Below are 8,517 nucleotides of genomic sequence, written 5' to 3' on the forward strand. Positions count from 1 at the left end.
GGCGCGGGGGGGGAGGGGGTGGGGGAGGGGGAGGTGCCGGCTCCGCCTCGGTAGCGGGGAGGGAGGGAGTGCGGCCGCGCTGCGGGGGGGCGGGGGGGATGGTGGGGGAGGGGCTATGGGGTGGGGGAGGGGGTGGGGGAGGGGAGGCGTGGGGGGTTGGGGGCGAGTGTGGGGCTGTGGGGAGGGGGACAGTGGGATTTTGGGGGGGGAGTTATGCTGTCACTCACATGAGGGTGCGTGTGGCCGCGTGTGTGTCACGCGTGTGTGTCACGCGGGTGTGTCACACGCGTGTCACACGTGTGTGTCACTGGGGCCGGGGGGGTGTCTCCCTAGGGGTCTTCTCCCCCACCCCCACCCTCCGTCACCCCCACCCCCACCCCGAGCTCCTCGCACACCTTCGCACCCCCGCCTGCACCCCCGCACGCTCCTCGCACACGCGTGGCCTCCCCGTGCGCGCACGCACACCGGCGCCTTATGCACGCGCCCACCCCCACCCCCCACCCCCCCATTTACACGCACACACGGAGCCAGGGACACCCGTGCGCTTGCACGCCCATCGCCTTGCACGCTTGTGCACACCCGCAGCGACGCGCACACCCCCAGGCCTTCCCGTGCACACACACACAACCCCCAGGCCTTTACACACGCACCAATGCATGCACACACGGAGCCACAGACACCCGTGCGCTTGCACACCCGTCTCCTTGCACGCTTGTGCACACCCGCAGTGACGCACACGCACGCGCACCCAACCCCCGGGCCTTCACGTGCGCACCAGCGCACACACACAACCCCCAGGCCTTTACACACGCACCGACACACACACACACACGGAGCCACGGACACCTGTGCGCTTGCACGCCCATCTCCTTGCACGCTTGTGCACACCCGCAGCGATGCACACCCACGTGCACTCGACCCCCGGGCCTTCACGTGCACACCGGTGCACACACACAACCCCCAGGCCTTTGCACACGCACCAATGCATGCACACACGGAGCCACAGACACCCGTGCGCTTGCACCCCCATCTCCTTGCACGCTTGTGCACACCCGCAGCGATGCACACCCACGTGCACCCGACCGCCAGGCGTTCACGTGCGCACCGGTGCACACACACAACCCCCAGGCCTTTACACACGCACCGATGCACACGTGCACACAACCAGCCGCAGACACCCGTGCACTTGCACCCCCATCTCCTTGCACGCTTGTGCACACCCGCAGCGACGCACACCCACGCGCACACAACCCCCAGGCCTTTACACGCACGCTGATGCACACGCACCTGCACGCGCACACACCCCCAGCGCCACGGACACCCGTGCACTCGCACCCCCACCTCCTTGCACACCCGCGCACGCTCCCTCCCAACACCCACCCGCGGACAGACGTACCCACAGCCGCACACCCAGATTACCCCCCCCAAATCCCTTGCACCCACACCCGGATTGACCCCTCCCCCACATCCCCCCCCCCTTGCACGCGCACACACGCGTGCACACCCACATAATCCGGGGGGGGGGGGCCATATCCTGCCCCCTCGTGCCTGCAGGGATTACCCAGACGGGTGGATAATCTGTCAGGCAGGGTACAGGCAGGGTGCAGGCAGGGTGCAGGCAGGGCACAGGCAGGGTGCAGGCAGAGCACAGGCAAGGTACAAGCAAGGTACAGGCAGGGCACAGGCAGGGTGCAGGCAGGGCGCAGGCAGGGTGCAGGCAGGGCGCAGGCAGGGCGCAGGCAGGGTGCAGGCAAGGTACAAGCAAGGTACAGGCAGGGCACAGGCAAGGTACAAGCAAGGTACAGGCAAGGCGCAGGCAGGGCACAGGCAGAGCACAGGCAAGGTACAAGCAAGGTACAGGCAGGGCACAGGCAGGGTGCAGGCAAGGTACAGGCAGGGCACAGGCAGGGCACAGGCAAGGTGCAGGCAGGGCACAGGCAGGATGCAGGCAGGGTGCAGGGCACTAGCAAGGCAAGGTACAAGCAAGGTACAGGCAGGGCGCAGGCAGGGCGCAGGCAGGGCGCAGGCAGGGCACAGGCAGGGTACAGGCAGGGCGCAGGCAGGGTGCAGGCAAGGTACAAGCAAGGTACAGGCAGGGTGCAGGCAGGGCACTAGCAAGGCGCAGGCAGGGCGCAGGCAGGGGGCAGGCAAGGTACAAGCAAGGTACAGGCAGGGCACAGGCAGGGCGCAGGCAGGGCACAGGCAGGGCGCAGGCAGGGGGCAGGCAGGGGGCAGGCAGAGTGCAGGCAAGGTACAAGCAAGGTACAGGCAGGGTGCAGGCAGGGCACTAGCAAGGCGCAGGCAGGGCGCAGGCAGGGGGCAGGCAGGGCGCAGGCAGGGCGCAGGCAGGGGGCAGGCAGGGCGCAGGCAGGGGGCAGGCAAGGTACAAGCAAGGTACAGGCAGGGCGCAGGCAGCCCCCGCAGGCAGCAGCAGCGCCTGTGATCCCAGCGCCAGCCCCCGCAGCGGCCGCACGGCGGGGGGGACCCCGCGTCCGCCCCCCCCGGCACCCGCCGGGCTCGGAGCGCGGGGGGGGCTCAGCGGCCGGGCCCGGCGGGGCCGCATCCTGCTGCAGCCGCGGCGGGGGGGTCAGCACCCCGTGGATGCATCCTGTGCGTGGAGCTCAGCACCCGGCTCGATGCAACCCTGTGCACGGTGCTGAGCACCCTTCCAGCTGCACCCTCTGCTTGGTGCTCAGCACCCTGCTCGATGCATCCTGTGCATGGTGCTCAGCACCCTTCTGGCTGCACCCTGTGCATGGTGCTCAGCATCCCTGTGCATGGTGCGTGGTGCTCAGCACCCTTCTGGCTGCACCCTCTGCTTGGTGCTCAGCACCCTTCTGGCTGCACCCTGTGCATGGTGCTCAGCACCCTTCCGGCTGCACCCTGTGCATGGTGCTCAGCATCCCTGTGCATGGTGCGTGGTGCTCAGCACCCTTCTAGCTGCACCCTCTGCTTGGTGCTCAGCATCCTTTGCATGGTGCGTGGTGCTCAGCACCCTTCCAGCTGCACCCTCTGCTTGGTGCTCAGCACCCTGCTCGATGCATCCTGTGCATGATGCTCAGCACCCTTCTGGTTGCACCCTGTGCATGGTGCTCAGCACCTTCCCATCTGCACCCTGTGCATGGCGCGTGGTGCTCATCACCCTTCCAGCTGCACCCTCTGCTCGGTGCTCAGCATCCTTTGCATGGTGCGTGGTGCTCAGCACCCTTCCAGCTGCACCCTGTGCATGGTGCTCAGCATCCCTGTGCATGGTGCGTGGTGCTCAGCACCCTGTGCATGGTGCGTGGTGCTCAGCACCCTTCCAGCTGCACCCTGTGCATGGTGCTCAGCACCCTGCCCGATGCATCCTGTGCATGGTGCTCAGCACCCTTCGAGCTGCACCCTGCGCATGGTGCTCAGCATCCCTGTGCATGGTGCGTGGTGCTCAGCATCCCTGTGCATGGCGCGTGGTGCTCAGCACCCTTTCAGCTGCACCCTGTGCATGGTGCTCAGCATCCCTGTGCATGGTGCGTGGTGCTCAGCATCCCTGTGCATGGTACATGGTGCTCAGCACCCTTCCAGCTGCACCCTGTGCATGATCCTTGGCATCCCTGTGCACGGTGCGTGGTGCTCAGCACCCTTCCGGCTGCACCCTCTGCTTGGTGCTCAGCACCCTGCTCGATGCACCCTGTGCTTGGTGCATGGTGCTCAGCATCCCTGTGCATGGCGCGTGGTGCTCAGCACCCTTCCAGCTGCACCCTGTGCACGATCCTCGGCATCCCTGTGCGTGGCGCGTGGTGCTCAGCACCTTCCCAGGTGCACCCTGCGCATGGTGCTCAACATCCCTGTGCATGGCGCGTGGTGCTGAGCACCCTTCTGGCTGCACCCTGCGCATGGTGCTCAGCATCCTTGTGCATGGTGCGTGCTGCTCAGCACCCTTCTGGTTGCACCCTGTGCATGGTGCTCAGCATCCCTGTGCATGGTACATGGTGCTCAGCACCCTTCCAGCTGCACCCTGTGCATGGTGCTCAGCATCCTTTGCATGGTACGTGGTGCTCAGCACCCTTCTGGCTGCACCCTGTGCATGATCCTTGGCATCCCTGTGCATGGTACGTGGTGCTCAGCACCCTTCTGGTTGCACCCTGTGCATGGTGCTCAGCACCCTTCCAGCTGCACCCTGTCCGTGATCCTCAGCACCCTTCCAGCTGCACCCTGCGCACGATGCTCAGCATCCTCGTGCATGGTGCGTGCTGCAGAGCACCCTTCGAGAGGCAGCCTGGGCGTGGCACATGGTGCTCAGCACCCTTCTGGCTGCACCCTCTGCATGGTGCTCAGCACCCTTCCGGCTCGGCTCCCTTTGAAGCCCATGAGCAGAAATAGGTGGGGGAAAATCCTCCCCCCTCTCCTCCATCCGCTGGTAAACATCTAAATTAGGTCAAGGAGCTGGAATCTGGTGCGGATTCATCCTCCTGCGCCGCACGTCTTCCTCCTGGAGGAAGAGCCCCGTGGGCTGGAGCACCCTTAGGAGATGCTGGGTGGTCCAAAGCTGGACCACGGAGAAGGTGATGCCTGAGCTGAGGATGTCATGAGCTCAACCCCCAAGCTTGTCACCTCTCAAAACCACGCCGGGGGGGTCCTGGTGGGGTTTTATCCACCGTGGGGTGGAGATCAGGACACCATCCTTGAGTTGAGAGGGATGAAAGCCATGAGGGATGGTGTCCTGGTGCACCCACGTGGAGCCAACATCTCCTCCGGGTTTGGGTGGGCTACTCGGACAACCCAGCAAGATGCTGTGTAGCTAAGAAAGGTTTTTTCCCTTGAGGGACTGGAGAGCTGTGGACCCTTCGTGGTGACCTCCAAGAGCTCCTCCTCAAGCCTGTGGAGTGAGGCAGCGGCTCCCAAGGGTGTCTTCTCCTCCAGGGATGGAGGAGGAAAGTAGGTCAGGCTTGAAGCTACCTGTTTCTATCAGCTCACATCTCCAATCGAGCATCTCTGGGGTCTCCATCCTGTCCTCTCCTCCTTCTCCAGCCCAAGGTGGGACAAGCACATGGGGAACACTTGGCTGGAGGACACTGGAGATGCTGCTGCCCTCCCTGCCTGCCCCAGAGCAATGCCTGCATCCCTGCCCTCTGCTTGATGGACATCCCACCTCCCACCCCCCAGGGATGTCCTCCTGGCCTTCATCATCCTCCTCAGGGCTGGTAGCTGGAAGGACCAAAGAGGAGGAGGATTCCCAGAGCCCGGAGCTGGGTGAGAAGCAGTTGGGGAATCACCACGAGATGATGAAGACCAGCTTCTCCCATGGCCAGGGCATCTTTGAGGACCTCGATGCTGCTCTTCCCTCAGGGGAGGACATGCTTAACACTGAAAATACCTTCAGCTGGAGGTACAGCCTGATCCATCACCACACCGGTGAGTGGCCCTACACCTGCCCCAAGTGCTGGAGGAGCTTCGGTGATGGCTCCAACCTCATCTCCCACCAGAGGATCCATCATGGCAAGAAACTCTTCTTCTGTGGGAAGAGCTTTGGCCAGAGAGTGGACCTGATCTCCCACCATAGGATCCATATTGGGGGAGAAGTCCTATGTCTGCCCAAGCTGTGGGAAGTGCTTTGCCCAGAGGTCCCATCTCACCACTCATCAGATGACCCTTGGAGAAGAGAGACCCTACATGGGCCAGGACTGCAGGAAAAGCTTTGGTAGAAGCTCCAGCCTGATCAGACACCAGTGGATCCATGTTGGGGGGAGACCCTATAGATGCCCAAACTGTGCGAAGGGCTTCACCGTGAGCTCAAATCTCATCGAACACCAGTAGACCCACATGGAAGAGGCTACCTACAAGTTCTCCATGTGCCAGAAGAGCTACAAGGAGCTGAGGTCCCACCAGAACCACCACATGGAGTAGAAGGTGGCGACTCTCCCTGTGTGGGTGACCCTACACTTGCCCCGAGCGCTGGAGGAGCTTCAGCGATGGTTCCAACCTCATGTCCCACCAGAGGATCCATCATGGTGAGAGACCGTATAGATGCCCCAGTTGTGGGAAGGGCTTCACCATGAGCTCAAAGCTCAACACCAGTAGACCCACATGGAGGAGGCTCCCTACAAGTTCTCCGAGTGCTGGAACAGCTACAAGGAGCTGAGGTCCCACCAAAAACACCACGTGAAGTAGAAGGTGGAGGCAACTTTCCCAGTGTAGGTGGGCATCCATGGTGGGCTGTGACTTTTGGGGTCTCCAGCCCCATACCTCATGCTCAGGTTGCAACAGGCAGTCAAGTTCTGCCCTCCTCTTCCTCTGTTCCACCTTTTGTGATCCTCCAGCAATAAAATAAACCTTGGATGGTCCAGAGACATCATTAATAACGCTTAACATTAATTGGTGCTGGAAAACTAAGCTTTTCTGCGATGGAAAAACCCAACATCTGGATTTTTCTAAGTTGAGAGGTGGGTCCTAGGTGATGTCCAGGAGCTGAGTCCCCCTTCCCCAGACTGGGCTGGCTCTTGAAACCAACTGAGAGGACTTTTCTTCTCCTCCACCTCCATCCTGCGATGCTGGAAATGTATTAATGGGTTGAATTAGTCAGATTTAGGTTTAAATTCCAGCCTTTGGAAGATATTTTTCAGAGCGGGAACATCATTTAGGATGGGTGAAATCAAGTCCCTGCTCCCATCTCGTGGTCCCTTGTTGGGACATCCAACTTAGGACCAAGATATATTTTTTTTGGAGACATCTAAATTAGCTTCTCGTTATCCGTCTAACACCGTTTGCTGCCTTTCAAGAGCCCCATCCTCCAGCAGAAGGTCCTTACCCAGGGACGACCCAAAATCCACATTTCTCCAAGGCCGCGGCCACCCAGGAACGAGGCCAAATGGCGGCGGTTCCTTCCTTCGTTAAAATAAACACGTTAATATCGCGTTTCCATGGGGTTTTTATCAACCCCGGGCCTTTTTCTTGTTTCTTTTTAACCTTTTCTTTTAATTCTCAGGGTCAGCGCGTGGGTGAGAATGGGCAAATCCAGTTATTTATAGAAAAAGATAACGCCGCCCTTTGTCTCGAGCTCTATTTTTTTTTTTTAATTATTATTTATTTTGTCTAATTAAACCTTGTGGCTGCTCTTCCTTGGAGCAGGGCTGCAGAGAGGGGCCGGGAGTGGGGGGCTCCATCCTGGCTCCCCCGGGCATCCCCCGGTAGAACCGGAGGGGGGGGGGGTCCAGCCCGGCTCCCCCGAGCATCCCCCGGTAGAACCGGTTTGTTGCAGCCCGGCTCGGTGTGCAGAGGCACAGGAAGGGGCCGGGACAGCGGGATCGGGGGCGGGCAGGGGGGGACACACACACACACGACACCCCCCCCCCGTAGACCCCCGGGACCGACCGGAGCGATCCCCGCCGTGTGCTCCGCGGAGGGCGGCAGCGCCCGCAGGTACCGGGGGGTCCCGGGCAGCGGTTGCAGGGTACGGGGGGGGGGTCCCGGGCAGCGGTTGCAGGGTACGGGGTATGGGGGGGGGGTCCTGGGCAGCGGCTGCAGGGTACCGGGGGTCCCGGGGACGGTGTCCCGTAGGTAACGGGGGGTCGCGGGCAGCGCACGGCAGATACCCGGGGGGGTCCCGGACAGCAGCTGCAGGGACCGGGGGTCCCGGGGAGCAAGCGCAGGTACCGGGGGGCTGGAGCAGGAGCCGCAGGGACCAGGGGGTCCGGGCAGCTGCCGCAGGGAATGGGGGGGGGTCCCGAGTAGCGCCCCGTGGGTAGTGGGGGGGTGGTGGGTAGAGCCCTGATGGTAATGGGGGGGGGTCATAGAGCCCACAGGGAATGGGGGACCCCCGGGTAGCACCCACAGGTACTGGGGGGGTCCCGGGTGCAAACAGGAGATAATGGGGCACCCAGAGGGAATGGGGGGGGTCCCAGGCAGTGGCCGCAGGGAATGGGGGGGATCCCTGGCAGCACCCTGTAGGTAATGGGGGGGTCCTGGGCAGACCCCTGAAGGTAACGGGGAACCCCAGGGTAGCACCCACAGGAAATGGGGGTGTCCAGGGCAGCACCCCATAGGTAATGGGGTGGTCTGGGGAGGGGGTCTGGAAGAAGGACCCCCCCCCCCCCCCGCCCGAGACCCAGCACAGCTCCTTACTGTTTTGTGCCTGGTGTAGGTGGTCCCCGTCGGGGCTGAGGGTGATGCTGCACCCCCCAGGTGGGGGGAGACCGGTGCCCATCGATCGCTGCCTCGAGCTGGGATCTCCCTGCACATCCTCCAGTTCTCCCCTAAATAACGCCACGGAGGAGGCGGGGTATCCCCCCCAAATAACTTGGGGGGTCTCTGAAGCCTTTCCAGGTGGACCTTCAACATCACCCAAGGGGATGGGCCTTTACCAGCCGTGTCCGGCTGTGGGGTGACACATGGACTGATGCTCTTCCCACAACCACATCATGCAAGAAAAGAGCCACGAGAGTGTGTCGTCCCCGGGTAAGGACCTTCTGCTCCCCAAATTTCAACAGCTCCCCCCTTTTTCCATGGCTCCTCTGCCTGGAAAGTTCCTCCAGGCGCCCAACA

General features: G+C 62.5%; 1 long non-coding RNA gene and 1 pseudogene across 1 annotated transcript; one reads left to right on the plus strand and one right to left on the minus strand.

Annotated features, from left to right (window-relative positions):
- Nucleotides 1-5,144: 5,144 nt before the first annotated feature.
- Nucleotides 5,145-6,229, plus strand: LOC140644783 (uncharacterized; annotated as a pseudogene).
- A 5-nt stretch (nucleotides 6,230-6,234) lies between these two features.
- Nucleotides 6,235-8,510, minus strand: LOC140644908 (uncharacterized). The gene is made up of 3 exons (XR_012039867.1): nucleotides 8,098-8,510; nucleotides 6,785-6,861; nucleotides 6,235-6,527 (listed from the first exon to the last, which is right to left on the minus strand). It is a non-coding gene; the product is annotated as an uncharacterized lncRNA (long non-coding RNA).
- Nucleotides 8,511-8,517: the final 7 nt, after the last annotated feature.

Source organism: Ciconia boyciana, chromosome 29, assembly GCF_034638445.1.
Source record: "Ciconia boyciana chromosome 29, ASM3463844v1, whole genome shotgun sequence".
NCBI lineage: Eukaryota > Metazoa > Chordata > Aves > Ciconiiformes > Ciconiidae > Ciconia > Ciconia boyciana.